The following is a 21,740-nucleotide window of genomic DNA, read 5'->3' as shown; positions in this document are numbered from 1 at the left end:
GTGAACACTCCTGCTTCCCAGGCACAGAGAAGGTGCTAGCAAGGAATTCTCTGCCTGCCTTTCCCCAGTGCTCTGCAAGCTCTCCAGGACAACATAGAATCTGGGGCTCTGTGCTTTCTTTCGTTCTGAACAAGTGTTACTGTTTTCTGCACAAAAGCGATTCTGCGAAGCAATGTGAACACTTCTGCTTCCCAGGCACAGAGAAGGTGCTAGCAGGGAATTCTCTGCCTGCCTTTCCCCAGTGCTCTGCAAGCTCTCCAGGACAACAGCAAATCTGGGGCTCTGTGCTTTCTTTCGTTCTGAACAAGTGTTACTGTTTTCTGCACAAAAGCGATTCTGCGAAGCAATGTGAACAGGCACAGAGAAGGTGCTATCAGGGAATTCTCTGCCTGCCTTTCCCCAGTGCTCTGCAAGCTCTCCAGGACAACATAAAATCTTGGGCTCTGTGCTTTCTTTCCTTCTGAACAAGTGTTAGTGTTTTCTGCACAAAAGCGATTCTTGCGAAGCAATGTGAACACTTCTGCTTCCCAGGCACAGAGAAGGTGCTAGCAGGGAATTCTCTGCCTGCCTTTCCCCAGTGCTCTGCAAGCTCTCCAGGACAACATAAAATCTGGGGCTCTGTGCTTTCTTTCCTTCTGAACAAGTGTTACTGTTTTCTGCACAAAAGCGATTCTGCGAAGCAATGTGAACACTTCTGCTTCCCAGGCACAGAGAAGGTGCTAGCAAGGAATTCTCTGCCTGCCTTTCCCCAGTGCTCTGCAAGCTCTCCAGGACAACATAAAATCTGGGGCTCTGTGCTTTCTTTCCTTCTGAACAAGTGTTTCTGTTTTCTGCACAAAAGCGATTCTGCGAAGCAATGTGAACAGGCACAGAGAAGGTGCTATCAGGGAATTCTCTGCCTGCCTTTCCCCAGTGCTCTGCAAGCTCTCCAGGACAACATAAAATCTGGGGCTCTGTGCTTTCTTTCCTTCTGAACAAGTGTTAGTGTTTTCTGCACAAAAGCGATTCTGCGAAGCAATGTGAACACTTCTGCTTCCCAGGCACAGAGAAGGTGCTAGCAGGGAATTCTCTGCCTGCCTTTCCCCAGTGCTCTGCAAGCTCTCCAGGACAACATGGAATCTGGGGCTCTGTGCTTTCTTTCCTTCTGAACAAGTGTTACTGTTTTCTGCACAAAAGCGATTCAGCAAAGCAATGTGAACAGGCACAGAGAAGGTGCTATCAGGGAATTCTCTGCCTGCCTTTCCCCAGTGCTCTGCAAGCTCTCCAGGACAACATAAAATCTGGGGCTCTGTGCTTTCTTTCCTTCTGAACAAGTGTTACTGTTTTCTGCACAAAAGCGATTCTGCGAAGCAATGTGAACACTTCTGCTTCCCAGGCACAGAGAAGGTGCTAGCAAGGAATTCTCTGCCTGCCTTTCCCCAGTGCTCTGCAAGCTCTCCAGGACAACATAAAATCTGGGGCTCTGTGCTTTCTTTCCTTCTGAACAAGTGTTTCTGTTTTCTGCGCAAAAGCGATTCTGCGAAGCAATGTGAACAGGCACAGAGAAGGTGCTATCAGGGAATTCTCTGCCTGCCTTTCCCCAGTGCTCTGCAAGCTCTCCAGGACAACATAAAATCTGGGGCTCTGTGCTTTCTTTCCTTCTGAACAAGTGTTACTGTTTTCTGCACAAAAGCGATTCTTGCGAAGCAATGTGAACACTTCTGATTACCAGGCACAGAGAAGGTGCTATCAGGGAATTCTCTGCCTGCCTTTCCCCAGTGCTCTGCAAGCTCTCCAGGACAACATAAAATCTGGGGCTCTGTGCTTTCTTTCCTTCTGAACAAGTGTTACTGTTTTCTGCACAAAAGCGATTCTGCGAAGCAATGTGAACAGGCACAGAGAAGGTGCTAGCAGGGAATTCTCTGCCTGCCTTTCCCCAGTGCTCTGCAAGCTCTCCAGGACAACATAAAATCTGGGGCTCTGTGGTTTCTTTCATTCTGAACAAGTGTTACTGTTTTCTGCACAAAAGCGATTCTGCGAAGCAATGTGAACACTTCTGATTCCCAGGCACAGAGAAGGTGCTAGCAGGGAATTCTCTGCCTGCCTTTTCCCAGTGCTCTGCAAGCTCTCCAGGACAACAGCAAATCTGGGGCTCTGTGCTTTGTTTCGTTCTGAACAAGTGTTACTGTTTTCTGCACAAAAGCGATTCTGCGAGGCAATGTGAAGAGGCACATAGAAGGTGCTAGCAGGGAATTCTCTGCCTGCCTTTACCCAGTGCTCTGCAAGCTCTCCAGGACAACATAAAATCTGGGGCTCTGTGCTTTCTTTCCTTCTGAACAAATGTTACTGTTTTCTGCACAAAAGCGATTCTTGCGAAGCAATGGGAACACTTCTGCTTCCCAGGCACAGAGAAGGTGCTAGCAGGGAATTCTCTGCCTGCCTTTCCCCAGTGCTCTGCAAGCTCTCCAGGACAACATAAAATCTGGGGCTCTGTGCTTTCTTTCCTTCTGAACAAGTGTTACTGTTTTCTGCACAAAAGCGATTCTGCGAAGCAATGTGAACAGGCACAGAGAAGGTGCTAGCAGGGAATTCTCTGCCTGCCTTTCCGCAGTGCTCTGCAAGCTCTCCAGGACAACATAGAATCTGGGGCTCTGTGCTTTCTTTCGTTCTGAACAAGTGTTACAGTTTTCTGCACAAAAGCGATTCTGCGAAGCAATGTGAACACTTCTGCTTCCCAGGCACAGAGAAGGTGCTATCAGGGAATTCTCTGCCTGCCTTTCCCCAGTGCTCTGCAAGCTCTCCAGGACAACATAAAATCTGGGGCTCTGTGCTTTCTTTCCTTCTGAACAAGTGTTACTGTTTTCTGCACAAAAGCGATTCTGCGAAGCAATGTGAACAGGCACATAGAAGGTGCTAGCAGGGAATTCTCTGCCTGCCTTTCCCCAGTGCTCTGCAAGCTCTCCAGGACAACATAAAATCTGGGACTCTGTGCTTTCTTTCCTTCTGAACAAGTGTTAGTGTTATCTGCACAAAAGCGATACTTGCGAAGCGATGTGAACACTTCTGCTTCCCAGGCACAGAGAAGGTGCTAGCAAGGAATTCTCTGCCTGCCTTTCCCCAGTGCTGTGCAAGCTCTCCAGGACAACAGCAAATCTGGGGCTCTGTGCTTTCTTTCGTTCTGAACAAGTGTTATTGTTTTCTGCACAAAAGCGATTCTGCGAGGCAATGTGAACAGGCACATAGAAGGTGCTAGCAGGGAATTCTCTGCCTGCCTTTCCCCAGTGCTCTGCAAGCTCTCCAGGACAACATAAAATCTGGGGCTCTGTGCTTTCTTTCCTTCTGAACAAGTGTTAGTGTTTTCTGCACAAAAGCGATTCTTGCGAAGCAATGTGAACACTTCTGCTTCCCAGGCACAGAGAAGGTGCTAGCAAGGAATTCTCTGCCTGCCTTTCCCCAGTGCTCTGCAAGCTCTCCAGGACAACAGCAAATCTGGGGCTCTGTGCTTTCTTTCCTTCTGAACAAGTGTTACTGTTTTCTGCACAAAAGCGATTCTGCGAAGCAATGTGAACAGGCACAGAGAAGGTGCTAGCAGGGAATTCTCTGCCTGCCTTTCCCCAGTGCTCTGCAAGCTCTCCAGGACAACATAAAATCTGGGGCTCTGTGCTTTCTTTCCTTCTGAACAAGTGTTACTGTTTTCTGCACAAAAGCGATTCTTGCGAAGCAATGTGAACACTTCTGCTTCCCAGGCACAGAGAAGGTGCTAGCAGGGAATTCTCTGCCTGCCTTTCCCCAGTGCTCTGCAAGCTCTCCAGGACAACATAAAATCTGGGGCTCTGTGCTTTCTTTCCTTCTGAACAAGTGTTACTGTTTTCTGCACAAAAGCGATTCTGCGAAGCAATGTGAACAGGCACAGAGCAGGTGCTAGCAGGGAATTCTCTGCCTGCCTTTCCCCAGTGCTCTGCAAGCTGTCCAGGACAACATAGAATCTGGGGCTCTGTGCTTTCTTTCCTTCTGAACAAGTGTTACAGTTTTCTGCACAAAAGCGATTCTGCGAAGCAATGTGAACAGGCACAGAGAAGGTGCTAGCAGGGAATTCTCTGCCTGCCTTTCCCCAGTGCTCTGCAAGCTCTCCAGGACAACATAAAATCTGGGGCTCTGTGCTTTCTTTCGTTCTGAACAACTGTTACTGTTTTCTGCACAAAAGCGATTCTTGCGAAGCAATGTGAACACTTCTGCTTCCCAGGCACAGAGAAGGTGCTAGCAGGGAATTCTCTGCCTGCCTTTCCCCAGTGCTCTGCAAGCTCTCCAGGACAACATAAAATCTGGGGGTCTGTGCTTTCTTTCCTTCTGAACAAGTGTTACTGTTTTCTGCACAAAAGCGATTCTGCGAAGCAATGTGAACAGGCACAGAGAAGGTGCTATCAGGGAATTCTCTGCCTGCCTTTCCCCAGTGCTCTGCAAGCTCTCCAGGACAACATAAAATCTGGGGCTCTGTGCTTTCTTTCGTTCTGAACAAGTGTTACTGTTTTCTGCACAAAAGCGATTCTTGCGAAGCAATGTGAACACTTCTGCTTCCCAGGCACAGAGAAGGTGCTAGCAGGGAATTCTCTGCCTGCCTTTCCCCAGTGCTCTGCAAGCTCTCCAGGACAACATAGAATCTGGGGCTCTGTGCTTTCTTTCGTTCTGAACAACTGTTACTGTTTTCTGCACAAAAGCGATTCTTGCGAAGCAATGTGAACACTTCTGCTTCCCAGGCACAGAGAAGGTGCTATCAGGGAATTCTCTGCCTGCCTTTCCCCAGTGCTCTGCAAGCTCTCCAGGGCAACATAAAATCTGGGGCTCTGTGCTTTCTTTTCTTCTGAACAAGTGTTAGTGTTTTCTGCACAAAAGCGATTCTTGCGAAGCGATGTGAACACTCCTGCTTCCCAGGCACAGAGAAGGTGCTAGCAAGGAATTCTCTGCCTGCCTTTCCCCAGTGCTCTGCAAGCTCTCCAGGACAACATAGAATCTGGGGCTCTGTGCTTTCTTTCCTTCTGAACAAGTGTTACTGTTTTCTGCACAAAAGCGATTCTGCGAAGCAATGTGAACACTTCTGCTTCCCAGGCACAGAGAAGGTGCTAGCAGGGAATTCTCTGCCTGCCTTTCCCCAGTGCTCTGCAAGCTCTCCAGGACAACAGCAAATCTGGGGCTCTGTGCTTTCTTTCGTTCTGAACAAGTGTTACTGTTTTCTGCACAAAAGCGATTCTGCGAAGCAATGTGAACAGGCACAGAGAAGGTGCTATCAGGGAATTCTCTGCCTGCCTTTCCCCAGTGCTCTGCAAGCTCTCCAGGACAACATAAAATCTTGGGCTCTGTGCTTTCTTTCCTTCTGAACAAGTGTTAGTGTTTTCTGCACAAAAGCGATTCTTGCGAAGCAATGTGAACACTTCTGCTTCCCAGGCACAGAGAAGGTGCTAGCAGGGAATTCTCTGCCTGCCTTTCCCCAGTGCTCTGCAAGCTCTCCAGGACAACATAAAATCTGGGGCTCTGTGCTTTCTTTCCTTCTGAACAAGTGTTACTGTATTCTGCACAAAAGCGATTCTGCGAAGCAATGTGAACACTTCTGCTTCCCAGGCACAGAGAAGGTGCTAGCAAGGAATTCTCTGCCTGCCTTTCCCCAGTGCTCTGCAAGCTCTCCAGGACAACATAAAATCTGGGGCTCTGTGCTTTCTTTCCTTCTGAACAAGTGTTTCTGTTTTCTGCACAAAAGCGATTCTGCGAAGCAATGTGAACAGGCACAGAGAAGGTGCTATCAGGGAATTCTCTGCCTGCCTTTCCCCAGTGCTCTGCAAGCTCTCCAGGACAACATAGAATCTGGGGCTCTGTGCTTTCTTTCCTTCTGAACAAGTGTTAGTGTTTTCTGCACAAAAGCGATTCTGCGAAGCAATGTGAACACTTCTGCTTCCCAGGCACAGAGAAGGTGCTAGCAGGGAATTCTCTGCCTGCCTTTCCCCAGTGCTCTGCAAGCTCTCCAGGACAACATGGAATCTGGGGCTCTGTGCTTTCCTTCCTTCTGAACAAGTGTTACTGTTTTCTGCACAAAAGCGATTCAGCAAAGCAATGTGAACAGGCACAGAGAAGGTGCTATCAGGGAATTCTCTGCCTGCCTTTCCCCAGTGCTCTGCAAGCTCTCCAGGACAACATAAAATCTGGGGCTCTGTGCTTTCTTTCCTTCTGAACAAGTGTTACTGTTTTCTGCACAAAAGCGATTCTGCGAAGCAATGTGAACACTTCTGCTTCCCAGGCACAGAGAAGGTGCTAGCAAGGAATTCTCTGCCTGCCTTTCCCCAGTGCTCTGCAAGCTCTCCAGGACAACATAAAATCTGGGGCTCTGTGCTTTCTTTCGTTCTGAACAAGTGTTTCTGTTTTCTGCGCAAAAGCGATTCTGCGAAGCAATGTGAACAGGCACAGAGAAGGTGCTATCAGGGAATTCTCTGCCTGCCTTTCCCCAGTGCTCTGCAAGCTCTCCAGGACAACATAAAATCTGGGGCTCTGTGCTTTCTTTCGTTCTGAACAAGTGTTACTGTTTTCTGCACAAAAGCGATTCTTGCGAAGCAATGTGAACACTTCTGCTTCCCAGGCACAGAGAAGGTGCTAGCAAGGAATTCTCTGCCTGCCTTTCCCCAGTGCTCTGCAAGCTCTCCAGGACAACAGCAAATCTGGGGCTCTGTGCTTTCTTTCCTTCTGAACAAGTGTTACTGTTTTCTGCACAAAAGCGATTCTGCGAAGCAATGTGAACAGGCACAGAGAAGGTGCTAGCAGGGAATTCTCTGCCTGCCTTTACCCAGTGCTCTGCAAGCTCTCCAGGACAACATAAAATCTGGGGCTCTGTGCTTTCTTTCCTTCTGAACAAGTGTTACTGTTTTCTGCACAAAAGCGATTCTGCGAAGCAATGTGAACAGGCACATAGAAGGTGCTAGCAGGGAATTCTCTGCCTGCCTTTCCCCAGTGCTCTGCAAGCTCTCCAGGACAACATAAAATCTGGGACTCTGTGCTTTCTTTCCTTCTGAACAAGTGTTAGTGTTATCTGCACAAAAGCGATACTTGCGAAGCGATGTGAACACTTCTGCTTCCCAGGCACAGAGAAGGTGCTAGCAAGGAATTCTCTGCCTGCCTTTCCCCAGTGCTGTGCAAGCTCTCCAGGACAACAGCAAATCTGGGGCTCTGTGCTTTCTTTCGTTCTGAACAAGTGTTATTGTTTTCTGCACAAAAGCGATTCTGCGAGGCAATGTGAACAGGCACATAGAAGGTGCTAGCAGGGAATTCTCTGCCTGCCTTTCCCCAGTGCTCTGCAAGCTCTCCAGGACAACATAAAATCTGGGGCTCTGTGCTTTCTTTCCTTCTGAACAAGTGTTAGTGTTTTCTGCACAAAAGCGATTCTTGCGAAGCAATGTGAACACTTCTGCTTCCCAGGCACAGAGAAGGTGCTAGCAAGGAATTCTCTGCCTGCCTTTCCCCAGTGCTCTGCAAGCTCTCCAGGACAACAGCAAATCTGGGGCTCTGTGCTTTCTTTCCTTCTGAACAAGTGTTACTGTTTTCTGCACAAAAGCGATTCTGCGAAGCAATGTGAACAGGCACAGAGAAGGTGCTAGCAGGGAATTCTCTGCCTGCCTTTCCCCAGTGCTCTGCAAGCTCTCCAGGACAACATAAAATCTGGGGCTCTGTGCTTTCTTTCCTTCTGAACAAGTGTTACTGTTTTCTGCACAAAAGCGATTCTTGCGAAGCAATGTGAACACTTCTGCTTCCCAGGCACAGAGAAGGTGCTAGCAGGGAATTCTCTGCCTGCCTTTCCCCAGTGCTCTGCAAGCTCTCCAGGACAACATAAAATCTGGGGCTCTGTGCTTTCTTTCCTTCTGAACAAGTGTTACTGTTTTCTGCACAAAAGCGATTCTGCGAAGCAATGTGAACAGGCACAGAGCAGGTGCTAGCAGGGAATTCTCTGCCTGCCTTTCCCCAGTGCTCTGCAAGCTGTCCAGGACAACATAGAATCTGGGGCTCTGTGCTTTCTTTCCTTCTGAACAAGTGTTACAGTTTTCTGCACAAAAGCGATTCTGCGAAGCAATGTGAACAGGCACAGAGAAGGTGCTAGCAGGGAATTCTCTGCCTGCCTTTCCCCAGTGCTCTGCAAGCTCTCCAGGACAACATAAAATCTGGGGCTCTGTGCTTTCTTTCGTTCTGAACAACTGTTACTGTTTTCTGCACAAAAGCGATTCTTGCGAAGCAATGTGAACACTTCTGCTTCCCAGGCACAGAGAAGGTGCTAGCAGGGAATTCTCTGCCTGCCTTTCCCCAGTGCTCTGCAAGCTCTCCAGGACAACATAAAATCTGGGGGTCTGTGCTTTCTTTCCTTCTGAACAAGTGTTACTGTTTTCTGCACAAAAGCGATTCTGCGAAGCAAAGTGAACAGGCACAGAGAAGGTGCTATCAGGGAATTCTCTGCCTGCCTTTCCCCAGTGCTCTGCAAGCTCTCCAGGACAACATAAAATCTGGGGCTCTGTGCTTTCTTTCGTTCTGAACAAGTGTTACTGTTTTCTGCACAAAAGCGATTCTTGCGAAGCAATGTGAACACTTCTGCTTCCCAGGCACAGAGAAGGTGCTATCAGGGAATTCTCTGCCTGCCTTTCCCCAGTGCTCTGCAAGCTCTCCAGGACAACATAGAATCTGGGGCTCTGTGCTTTCTTTCGTTCTGAACAACTGTTACTGTTTTCTGCACAAAAGCGATTCTTGCGAAGCAATGTGAACACTTCTGCTTCCCAGGCACAGAGAAGGTGCTATCAGGGAATTCTCTGCCTGCCTTTCCCCAGTGCTCTGCAAGCTCTCCAGGGCAACATAAAATCTGGGGCTCTGTGCTTTCTTTTCTTCTGAACAAGTGTTAGTGTTTTCTGCACAAAAGCGATTCTTGCGAAGCGATGTGAACACTCCTGCTTCCCAGGCACAGAGAAGGTGCTAGCAAGGAATTCTCTGCCTGCCTTTCCCCAGTGCTCTGCAAGCTCTCCAGGACAACATAGAATCTGGGGCTCTGTGCTTTCTTTCGTTCTGAACAAGTGTTACTGTTTTCTGCACAAAAGCGATTCTGCGAAGCAATGTGAACACTTCTGCTTCCCAGGCACAGAGAAGGTGCTAGCAGGGAATTCTCTGCCTGCCTTTCCCCAGTGCTCTGCAAGCTCTCCAGGACAACAGCAAATCTGGGGCTCTGTGCTTTCTTTCGTTCTGAACAAGTGTTACTGTTTTCTGCACAAAAGCGATTCTGCGAAGCAATGTGAACAGGCACAGAGAAGGTGCTATCAGGGAATTCTCTGCCTGCCTTTCCCCAGTGCTCTGCAAGCTCTCCAGGACAACATAAAATCTTGGGCTCTGTGCTTTCTTTCCTTCTGAACAAGTGTTAGTGTTTTCTGCACAAAAGCGATTCTTGCGAAGCAATGTGAACACTTCTGCTTCCCAGGCACAGAGAAGGTGCTAGCAGGGAATTCTCTGCCTGCCTTTCCCCAGTGCTCTGCAAGCTCTCCAGGACAACATAAAATCTGGGGCTCTGTGCTTTCTTTCCTTCTGAACAAGTGTTACTGTTTTCTGCACAAAAGCGATTCTGCGAAGCAATGTGAACACTTCTGCTTCCCAGGCACAGAGAAGGTGCTAGCAAGGAATTCTCTGCCTGCCTTTCCCCAGTGCTCTGCAAGCTCTCCAGGACAACATAAAATCTGGGGCTCTGTGCTTTCTTTCCTTCTGAACAAGTGTTTCTGTTTTCTGCACAAAAGCGATTCTGCGAAGCAATGTGAACAGGCACAGAGAAGGTGCTATCAGGGAATTCTCTGCCTGCCTTTCCCCAGTGCTCTGCAAGCTCTCCAGGACAACATAAAATCTGGGGCTCTGTGCTTTCTTTCCTTCTGAACAAGTGTTAGTGTTTTCTGCACAAAAGCGATTCTGCGAAGCAATGTGAACACTTCTGCTTCCCAGGCACAGAGAAGGTGCTAGCAGGGAATTCTCTGCCTGCCTTTCCCCAGTGCTCTGCAAGCTCTCCAGGACAACATGGAATCTGGGGCTCTGTGCTTTCTTTCCTTCTGAACAAGTGTTACTGTTTTCTGCACAAAAGCGATTCAGCAAAGCAATGTGAACAGGCACAGAGAAGGTGCTATCAGGGAATTCTCTGCCTGCCTTTCCCCAGTGCTCTGCAAGCTCTCCAGGACAACATAAAATCTGGGGCTCTGTGCTTTCTTTCCTTCTGAACAAGTGTTACTGTTTTCTGCACAAAAGCGATTCTGCGAAGCAATGTGAACACTTCTGCTTCCCAGGCACAGAGAAGGTGCTAGCAAGGAATTCTCTGCCTGCCTTTCCCCAGTGCTCTGCAAGCTCTCCAGGACAACATAAAATCTGGGGCTCTGTGCTTTCTTTCCTTCTGAACAAGTGTTACTGTTTTCTGCACAAAAGCGATTCTGCGAAGCAATGTGAACAGGCACAGAGAAGGTGCTATCAGGGAATTCTCTGCCTGCCTTTCCGCAGTGCTCTGCAAGCTCTCCAGGACAACATAAAATCTGGGGCTCTGTGCTTTCTTTCCTTCTGAACAAGTGTTACTGTTTTCTGCACAAAAGCGATTCTTGCGAAGCAATGTGAACACTTCTGCTTCCCAGGCACAGAGAAGGTGCTATCAGGGAATTCTCTGCCTGCCTTTCCCCAGTGCTCTGCAAGCTCTCCAGGACAACATAGAATCTGGGGCTCTGTGCTTTCTTTCCTTCTGAACAAGTGTTACTGTTTTCTGCACAAAAGCGATTCAGCAAAGCAATGTGAACAGGCACAGAGAAGGTGCTAGCAGGGAATTCTCTGCCTGCCTTTCCCCAGTGCTCTGCAAGCTCTCCAGGACAACATAAGATCTGGGGCTCTGTGCTTTCTTTCCTTCTGAACAAGTGTTACTGTTTTCTGCACAAAAGCGATTCTGCGAAGCAATGTGAACACTTCTGCTTCCCAGGCACAGAGAAGGTGCTAGCAAGGAATTCTCTGCCTGCCTTTCCCCAGTGCTCTGCAAGCTCTCCAGGACAACAGCAAATCTGGGGCTCTGTGCTTTCTTTCCTTCTGAACAAGTGTTACTGTTTTCTGCACAAAAGCGATTCTGCGAAGCAATGTGAACAGGCACAGAGAAGGTGCTATCAGGGAATTCTCTGCCTGCCTTTCCCCAGTGCTCTGCAAGCTCTCCAGGACAACATAAAATCTGGGGCTCTGTGCTTTCTTTCCTTCTGAACAAGTGTTACTGTTTTCTGCACAAAAGCGATTCTGCGAAGCAATGTGAACAGGCACATAGAAGGTGCTAGCAGGGAATTCTCTGCCTGCCTTTCCCCAGTGCTCTGCAAGCTCTCCAGGACAACATAAAATCTGGGACTCTGTGCTTTCTTTCCTTCTGAACAAGTGTTAGTGTTATCTGCACAAAAGCGATACTTGCGAAGCGATGTGAACACTTCTGCTTCCCAGGCACAGAGAAGGTGCTAGCAAGGAATTCTCTGCCTGCCTTTCCCCAGTGCTGTGCAAGCTCTCCAGGACAACAGCAAATCTGGGGCTCTGTGCTTTCTTTCGTTCTGAACAAGTGTTATTGTTTTCTGCACAAAAGCGATTCTGCGAGGCAATGTGAACAGGCACATAGAAGGTGCTAGCAGGGAATTCTCTGCCTGCCTTTCCCCAGTGCTCTGCAAGCTCTCCAGGACAACATAAAATCTGGGGCTCTGTGCTTTCTTTCCTTCTGAACAAGTGTTAGTGTTTTCTGCACAAAAGCGATTCTTGCGAAGCAATGTGAACACTTCTGCTTCCCAGGCACAGAGAAGGTGCTAGCAAGGAATTCTCTGCCTGCCTTTCCCCAGTGCTCTGCAAGCTCTCCAGGACAACAGCAAATCTGGGGCTCTGTGCTTTCTTTCCTTCTGAACAAGTGTTACTGTTTTCTGCACAAAAGCGATTCTGCGAAGCAATGTGAACAGGCACAGAGAAGGTGCTAGCAGGGAATTCTCTGCCTGCCTTTCCCCAGTGCTCTGCAAGCTCTCCAGGACAACATAAAATCTGGGGCTCTGTGCTTTCTTTCCTTCTGAACAAGTGTTACTGTTTTCTGCACAAAAGCGATTCTTGCGAAGCAATGTGAACACTTCTGCTTCCCAGGCACAGAGAAGGTGCTAGCAGGGAATTCTCTGCCTGCCTTTCCCCAGTGCTCTGCAAGCTCTCCAGGACAACATAAAATCTGGGGCTCTGTGCTTTCTTTCCTTCTGAACAAGTGTTACTGTTTTCTGCACAAAAGCGATTCTGCGAAGCAATGTGAACAGGCACAGAGCAGGTGCTAGCAGGGAATTCTCTGCCTGCCTTTCCCCAGTGCTCTGCAAGCTGTCCAGGACAACATAGAATCTGGGGCTCTGTGCTTTCTTTCCTTCTGAACAAGTGTTACAGTTTTCTGCACAAAAGCGATTCTGCGAAGCAATGTGAACAGGCACAGAGAAGGTGCTAGCAGGGAATTCTCTGCCTGCCTTTCCCCAGTGCTCTGCAAGCTCTCCAGGACAACATAAAATCTGGGGCTCTGTGCTTTCTTTCGTTCTGAACAACTGTTACTGTTTTCTGCACAAAAGCGATTCTTGCGAAGCAATGTGAACACTTCTGCTTCCCAGGCACAGAGAAGGTGCTATCAGGGAATTCTCTGCCTGCCTTTCCCCAGTGCTCTGCAAGCTCTCCAGGACAACAGCAAATCTGGGGCTCTGTGCTTTCTTTCCTTCTGAACAAGTGTTACTGTTTTCTGCACAAAAGCGATTCTGCGAAGCAATGTGAACAGGCACAGAGAAGGTGCTATCAGGGAATTCTCTGCCTGCCTTTCCCCAGTGCTCTGCAAGCTCTCCAGGACAACATAAAATCTGGGGCTCTGTGCTTTCTTTCGTTCTGAACAAGTGTTACTGTTTTCTGCACAAAAGCGATTCTTGCGAAGCAATGTGAACACTTCTGCTTCCCAGGCACAGAGAAGGTGCTATCAGGGAATTCTCTGCCTGCCTTTCCCCAGTGCTCTGCAAGCTCTCCAGGACAACATAGAATCTGGGGCTCTGTGCTTTCTTTCGTTCTGAACAACTGTTACTGTTTTCTGCACAAAAGCGATTCTTGCGAAGCAATGTGAACACTTCTGCTTCCCAGGCACAGAGAAGGTGCTATCAGGGAATTCTCTGCCTGCCTTTCCCCAGTGCTCTGCAAGCTCTCCAGGGCAACATAAAATCTGGGGCTCTGTGCTTTCTTTTCTTCTGAACAAGTGTTAGTGTTTTCTGCACAAAAGCGATTCTTGCGAAGCGATGTGAACACTCCTGCTTCCCAGGCACAGAGAAGGTGCTAGCAAGGAATTCTCTGCCTGCCTTTCCCCAGTGCTCTGCAAGCTCTCCAGGACAACATAGAATCTGGGGCTCTGTGCTTTCTTTCCTTCTGAACAAGTGTTACTGTTTTCTGCACAAAAGCGATTCTGCGAAGCAATGTGAACACTTCTGCTTCCCAGGCACAGAGAAGGTGCTAGCAGGGAATTCTCTGCCTGCCTTTCCCCAGTGCTCTGCAAGCTCTCCAGGACAACAGCAAATCTGGGGCTCTGTGCTTTCTTTCGTTCTGAACAAGTGTTACTGTTTTCTGCACAAAAGCGATTCTGCGAAGCAATGTGAACAGGCACAGAGAAGGTGCTATCAGGGAATTCTCTGCCTGCCTTTCCCCAGTGCTCTGCAAGCTCTCCAGGACAACATAAAATCTTGGGCTCTGTGCTTTCTTTCCTTCTGAACAAGTGTTAGTGTTTTCTGCACAAAAGCGATTCTTGCGAAGCAATGTGAACACTTCTGCTTCCCAGGCACAGAGAAGGTGCTAGCAGGGAATTCTCTGCCTGCCTTTCCCCAGTGCTCTGCAAGCTCTCCAGGACAACATAAAATCTGGGGCTCTGTGCTTTCTTTCCTTCTGAACAAGTGTTACTGTATTCTGCACAAAAGCGATTCTGCGAAGCAATGTGAACACTTCTGCTTCCCAGGCACAGAGAAGGTGCTAGCAAGGAATTCTCTGCCTGCCTTTCCCCAGTGCTCTGCAAGCTCTCCAGGACAACATAAAATCTGGGGCTCTGTGCTTTCTTTCCTTCTGAACAAGTGTTTCTGTTTTCTGCACAAAAGCGATTCTGCGAAGCAATGTGAACAGGCACAGAGAAGGTGCTATCAGGGAATTCTCTGCCTGCCTTTCCCCAGTGCTCTGCAAGCTCTCCAGGACAACATAGAATCTGGGGCTCTGTGCTTTCTTTCGTTCTGAACAAGTGTTACAGTTTTCTGCACAAAAGCGATTCTGCGAAGCAATGTGAACACTTCTGCTTCCCAGGCACAGAGAAGGTGCTAGCAGGGAATTCTCTGCCTGCCTTTCCCCAGTGCTCTGCAAGCTCTCCAGGACAACATGGAATCTGGGGCTCTGTGCTTTCTTTCCTTCTGAACAAGTGTTACTGTTTTCTGCACAAAAGCGATTCAGCAAAGCAATGTGAACAGGCACAGAGAAGGTGCTATCAGGGAATTCTCTGCCTGCCTTTCCCCAGTGCTCTGCAAGCTCTCCAGGACAACATAAAATCTGGGGCTCTGTGCTTTCTTTCCTTCTGAACAAGTGTTACTGTTTTCTGCACAAAAGCGATTCTGCGAAGCAATGTGAACACTTCTGCTTCCCAGGCACAGAGAAGGTGCTAGCAAGGAATTCTCTGCCTGCCTTTCCCCAGTGCTCTGCAAGCTCTCCAGGACAACATAAAATCTGGGGCTCTGTGCTTTCTTTCCTTCTGAACAAGTGTTTCTGTTTTCTGCACAAAAGCGATTCTGCGAAGCAATGTGAACAGGCACAGAGAAGGTGCTATCAGGGAATTCTCTGCCTGCCTTTCCCCAGTGCTCTGCAAGCTCTCCAGGACAACATAAAATCTGGGGCTCTGTGCTTTCTTTCGTTCTGAACAAGTGTTACTGTTTTCTGCACAAAAGCGATTCTTGCGAAGCAATGTGAACACTTCTGATTACCAGGCACAGAGAAGGTGCTATCAGGGAATTCTCTGCCTGCCTTTCCCCAGTGCTCTGCAAGCTCTCCAGGACAACATAGAATCTGGGGCTCTGTGCTTTCTTTCCTTCTGAACAAGTGTTACTGTTTTCTGCACAAAAGCGATTCTGCGAAGCGATGTGAACACTTCTGCTTCCCAGGCACAGAGAAGGTGCTAGCAAGGAATTCTCTGCCTGCCTTTCCCCAGTGCTCTGCAAGCTCTCCAGGACAACATAGAATCTGGGGCTCTGTGCTTTCTTTCTTCTGAACAAGTGTTACTGTTATCTGCACAAAAGCGATTCTGCGAAGCAATGTGAACAGGCACAGAGAAGGTGCTATCAGGGAATTCTCTGCCTGCCTTTCCCCAGTGCTCTGCAAGCTCTCCAGGACAACATAAAATCTGGGGCTCTGTGCTTTCTTTCCTTCTGAACAAGTGTTAGTGTGTTCTGCACAAAAGCGATTCTGCGAAACAATGTGAACACTTCTGCTTCCCAGGCACAGAGAAGGTGCTAGCAGGGAATTCTCTGCCTGCCTTTCCCCAGTGCTCTGCAAGCTCTCCAGGACAACATAAAATCTGGGGCTCTGTGCTTTCTTTCCTTCTGAACAAGTGTTACTGTTATCTGCACAAAAGCGATTCTGCGAAGCAATGTGAACAGGCACAGAGAAGGTGCTATCAGGGAATTCTCTGCCTGCCTTTCCCCAGTGCTCTGCAAGCTCTCCAGGACAACATAAAATCTGGGGGTCTGTGCTTTCTTTCCTTCTGAACAAGTGTTACTGTTTTCTGCACAAAAGCGATTCTGCGAAACAATGTGAACAGGCACAGAGAAGGTGCTATCAGGGAATTCTCTGCCTGCCTTTCCCCAGTGCTCTGCAAGCTCTCCAGGACAACATAGAATCTGGGGCTCTGTGCTTTCTTTCGTTCTGAACAACTGTTACGGTTTTCTGCACAAAAGCAATTCTTGCGAAGCAATGTGAACACTTCTGCTTCCCAGGCACAGAGAAGGTGCTATCAGGGAATTCTCTGCCTGCCTTCCCTAGTGCTCTGCAAGCTCTCCAGGACAACATAAAATCTGGGGCTCTGTGCTTTCTTTCCTTCTGAACAAGTGTTACTGTTATCTGCACAAAAGCGATTCTGCGAAGGAATGTGAACAGGCACAGAGAAGGTGCTAGCAGGGAATTCTCTGCCTGCCTTTCCCCAGTGCTCTGCAAGCTCTCCAGGACAACATAAAATCTGGGGCTCTGTGCTTTCTTTCCTTCTGAACAAGTGTTACTGTTTTCTGCACAAAAGCGATTCTGCGAAGCAATGTGAACAGGCACAGAGAAGGTGCTATCAGGGAATTCTCTGCCTGCCTTTCCCCAGTGCTCTGCAAGCTCTCCAGGACAACATAAAATCTGGGACTCTGTGCTTTCTTTCCTTCTGAACAAGTGTTACTGTTTTCTGCACAAAAGCGATTCTGCGAAGCAATGTGAACAGGCACAGAGAAGGTGCTAGCAGGGAATTCTCTGCCTGCCTTTCCCCAGTGCTCTGCAAGCTCTCCAGGACAACAGCAAATCTGGGGCTCTGTGCTTTCTTTCGTTCTGAACAACTGTTACTGTTTTCTGCACAAAAGCGATTCTTGCGAAGCAATGTGAACACTTCTGCTTCCCAGGCACAGAGAAGGTGCTAGCAGGGAATTCTCTGCCTGCCTTTCCCTAGTGCTCTGCAAGCTATCCAGGACAACATAAAATCTGGGGCTCTGTGCTTTCTTTCCTTCTGAACAAGTGTTACTGTTTTCTGCAGAAAAGCGATTCTGCGAAACAATGTGAACAGGCACAGAGAAGGTGCTATCAGGGAATTCTCTGCCTGCCTTTCCCCAGTGCTCTGCAAGCTCTCCAGGACAACATAGAATCTGGGGCTCTGTGCTTTCTTTCGTTCTGAACAACTGTTAATGTTTTCTGCACAAAAGCAATTCTTGCGAAGCAATGTGGACACTTCTGCTTCCCAGGCACAGAGAAGGTGCTAGCAGGGAATTCTCTGCCTGCCTTTCCCCAGTGCTCTGCAAGCTCTCCAGGACAACATAAAATCTGGGGCTCTGTGCTTTCTTTCCTTCTGAACAAGTGTTAGTGTTTTCTGCACAAAAGCGATTCAGCGAAGCAATGTGAACAGGCACAGAGAAGGTGCTAGCAGGGAATTCTCTGCCTGCCTTTCCCCAGTGCTCTGCAAGCGCTCCAGGACAACATAAAATCTGGGGCTCTGTGCTTTCTTTCCTTCTGAACAAGTGTTACTGTTTTCTGCACAAAAGCGATTCTTGCGAAGCAATGTGAACACTTCTGTTTCCCAGGCACAGAGAAGGTGCTAGCAAGGAATTCTCTGCCTGCCTTTCCCCAGTGCTCTGCAAGCTCTCCAGGACAACATAAAATCTGGGGCTCTGTTCTTTCTTTCCTTCTGAACAAGTGTTTCTGTTTTCTGCACAAAAGCGATTCTGCGAAGCAATGTGAACAGGCACAGAGAAGGTGCTATCAGGGAATTCTCTGCCTGCCTTTCCCCAGTGCTCTGCAAGCTCTCCAGGACAACATAGAATCTGGGGCTCTGTGCTTTCTTTCCTTCTGAACAAGTGTTACTGTTTTCTGCACAAAAGCGATTCTGCGAAGCAATGTGAACACTTCTGCTTCCCAGGCACAGAGAAGGTGCTAGCAAGGAATTCTCTGCCTGCCTTTCCCCAGTGCTGTGCAAGCTCTCCAGGACAACAGCAAATCTGGGGCTCTGTGCTTTCTTTCGTTCTGAACAAGTGTTACTGTTTTCTGCACAAAAGCGATTCTGCGAAGCAATGTGAACAGGCACATAGAAGGTGCTAGCAGGGAATTCTCTGCCTGCCTTTCCCCAGTGCTCTGCAAGCTCTCCAGGACAACAGAAAATCTGGGGCTCTGTGCTTTCTTTCCTTCTGAACAAGTGTTACTGTTTTCTGCACAAAAGCGATTCTGCGAAGCAATGTGAACAGGCACAGAGAAGGTGCTAGCAGGGAATTCTCTGCCTGCCTTTCCCCAGTGCTCTGCAAGCTCTCCAGGACAACATAGAATCTGGGGCTCTGTGCTTTCTTTCGTTCTGAACAACTGTTACTGTTTTCTGCACAAAAGCGATTCTGCGAAGCAATGTGAACAGGCACAGAGAAGGTGCTAGCAGGGAATTCTCTGCCTGCCTTTCCCCAGTGCTCTGCAAGCAGTCCAGGACAACATAGAATCTGGGGCTCTGTGCTTTCTTTCCTTCTGAACAAGTGTTACTGTTTTCTGCACAAAAGCGATTCTTGCGAAGCAATGTGAACACTTCTGCTTCCCAGGCACAGAGAAGGTGCTATCAGGGAATTCTCTGCCTGCCTTTCCCCAGTGCTCTGCAAGCTCTCCAGGACAACATAGAATCTGGGGCTCTGTGCTTTCTTTCCTTCTGAACAAGTGTTACTGTTTTCTGCACAAAAGCGATTCAGCAAAGCAATGTGAACAGGCACAGAGAAGGTGCTATCAGGGAATTCTCTGCCTGCCTTTCCCCAGTGCTCTGCAAGCTCTCCAGGACAACATAAAATCTGGGGCTCTGTGCTTTCTTTCCTTCTGAACAAGTGTTACTGTTTTCTGCACAAAAGCGATTCTTGCGAAGCAATGTGAACACTTCTGATTCCCAGGCACAGAGAAGGTGCTATCAGGGAATTCTCTGCCTGCCTTTCCCCAGTGCTCTGCAAGCTCTCCAGGACAACATAGAATCTGGGGCTCTGTGCTTTCTTTCGTTCTGAACAACTGTTACTGTTTTCTGCACAAAAGCGATTCTGCGAAGCAATGTGAACACTTCTGCTTCCCAGGCACAGAGAAGGTGCTAGCAGGGAATTCTCTGCCTGCCTTTCCCCAGTGCTCTGCAAGCTCTCCAGGACAACATAAAATCTGGGGCTCTGTGCTTTCTTTCGTTCTGAACAAGTGTTACTGTTTTCTGCACAAAAGCGATTCTGCGAAGCAATGTGAACAGGCACAGAGAAGGTGCTAGCAGGGAATTCTCTGCCTGCCTTTCCCCAGTGCTCTGCAAGCTCTCCAGGACAACATAGAATCTGGGGCTCTGTGCTTTCTTTCATTCTGAACAAGTGTTACTGTTTTCTGCACAAAAGCGATTCTGCGAAGCAATGTGAACACTTCTGCTTCCCAGGCACAGAGAAGGTGCTAGCAGGGAATTCTCTGCCTGCCTTTCCCCAGTGCTCTGCAAGCTCTCCAGGACAAGAGCAAATCTGGGGCTCTGTGCTTTCTTTCGTTCTGAACAAGTGTTAGTGTTTTCTGCACAAAAGCGATTCTGCAAGGCAATGTGAACAGGCACAGAGAAGGTGCTAGCAGGGAATTCTCTGCCTGCCTTTCCCCAGTGCTCTGCAAGCTCTCCAGGACAACATAAAATCTGGGGCTCTGTGCTTTCTTTCCTTCTGAACAAGTGTTAGTGTTTTCTGCACAAAAGCGATTCTTGCGAAGCAATGTGAACACTTCTGCTTCCCAGGCACAGAGAAGGTGCTAGCAAGGAATTCTCTGCCTGCCTTTCCCCAGTGCTCTGCAAGCTCTCCAGGACAACAGCAAATCTGGGGCTCTGTGCTTTCTTTCCTTCTGAACAAGTGTTACTGTTTTCTGCACAAAAGCGATTCTGCGAAGCAATGTGAACAGGCACAGAGAAGGTGCTAGCAGGGAATTCTCTGCCTGCCTTTACCCAGTGCTCTGCAAGCTCTCCAGGACAACATAAAATCTGGGGCTCTGTGCTTTCTTTCCTTCTGAACAAGTGTTACTGTTTTCTGCACAAAAGCGATTCTGCGAAGCAATGTGAACAGGCACATAGAAGGTGCTAGCAGGGAATTCTCTGCCTGCCTTTCCCCAGTGCTCTGCAAGCTCTCCAGGACAACATAAAATCTGGGACTCTGTGCTTTCTTTCCTTCTGAACAAGTGTTAGTGTTTTCTGCACAAAAGCGATACTTGCGAAGCGATGTGAACACTTCTGCTTCCCAGGCACAGAGAAGGTGCTAGCAAGGAATTCTCTGCCTGCCTTTCCCCAGTGCTGTGCAAGCTCTCCAGGACAACAGCAAATCTGGGGCTCTGTGCTTTCTTTCGTTCTGAACAAGTGTTATTGTTTTCTGCACAAAAGCGATTCTGCGAGGCAATGTGAACAGGCACATAGAAGGTGCTAGCAGGGAATTCTCTGCCTGCCTTTCCCCAGTGCTCTGCAAGCTCTCCAGGACAACATAAAATCTGGGGCTCTGTGCTTTCTTTCCTTCTGAACAAGTGTTAGTGTTTTCTGCACAAAAGCGATTCTTGCGAAGCAATGTGAACACTTCTGCTTCCCAGGCACAGAGAAGGTGCTAGCAAGGAATTCTCTGCCTGCCTTTCCCCAGTGCTCTGCAAGCTCTCCAGGACAACAGCAAATCTGGGGCTCTGTGCTTTCTTTCCTTCTGAACAAGTGTTACTGTTTTCTGCACAAAAGCGATTCTGCGAAGCAATGTGAACAGGCACAGAGAAGGTGCTAGCAGGGAATTCTCTGCCTGCCTTTCCCCAGTGCTCTGCAAGCTCTCCAGGACAACATAAAATCTGGGGCTCTGTGCTTTCTTTCCTTCTGAACAAGTGTTACTGTTTTCTGCACAAAAGCGATTCTTGCGAAGCAATGTGAACACTTCTGCTTCCCAGGCACAGAGAAGGTGCTAGCAGGGAATTCTCTGCCTGCCTTTCCCCAGTGCTCTGCAAGCTCTCCAGGACAACATAAAATCTGGGGCTCTGTGCTTTCTTTCCTTCTGAACAAGTGTTACTGTTTTCTGCACAAAAGCGATTCTGCGAAGCAATGTGAACAGGCACAGAGCAGGTGCTAGCAGGGAATTCTCTGCCTGCCTTTCCCCAGTGCTCTGCAAGCTGTCCAGGACAACATAGAATCTGGGGCTCTGTGCTTTCTTTCCTTCTGAACAAGTGTTACAGTTTTCTGCACAAAAGCGATTCTGCGAAGCAATGTGAACAGGCACAGAGAAGGTGCTAGCAGGGAATTCTCTGCCTGCCTTTCCCCAGTGCTCTGCAAGCTCTCCAGGACAACATAAAATCTGGGGCTCTGTGCTTTCTTTCGTTCTGAACAACTGTTACTGTTTTCTGCACAAAAGCGATTCTTGCGAAGCAATGTGAACACTTCTGCTTCCCAGGCACAGAGAAGGTGCTAGCAGGGAATTCTCTGCCTGCCTTTCCCCAGTGCTCTGCAAGCTCTCCAGGACAACATAAAATCTGGGGGTCTGTGCTTTCTTTCCTTCTGAACAAGTGTTACTGTTTTCTGCACAAAAGCGATTCTGCGAAGCAATGTGAACAGGCACAGAGAAGGTGCTATCAGGGAATTCTCTGCCTGCCTTTCCCCAGTGCTCTGCAAGCTCTCCAGGACAACATAAAATCTGGGGCTCTGTGCTTTCTTTCGTTCTGAACAAGTGTTACTGTTTTCTGCACAAAAGCGATTCTTGCGAAGCAATGTGAACACTTCTGCTTCCCAGGCACAGAGAAGGTGCTATCAGGGAATTCTCTGCCTGCCTTTCCCCAGTGCTCTGCAAGCTCTCCAGGACAACATAGAATCTGGGGCTCTGTGCTTTCTTTCGTTCTGAACAACTGTTACTGTTTTCTGCACAAAAGCGATTCTTGCGAAGCAATGTGAACACTTCTGCTTCCCAGGCACAGAGAAGGTGCTATCAGGGAATTCTCTGCCTGCC

This window comes from Strix aluco, chromosome 12 (genome assembly GCF_031877795.1).
Source record: "Strix aluco isolate bStrAlu1 chromosome 12, bStrAlu1.hap1, whole genome shotgun sequence".
Classification (NCBI taxonomy): domain Eukaryota; kingdom Metazoa; phylum Chordata; class Aves; order Strigiformes; family Strigidae; genus Strix; species Strix aluco.
This window is presented reverse-complemented; position numbering follows the sequence as displayed.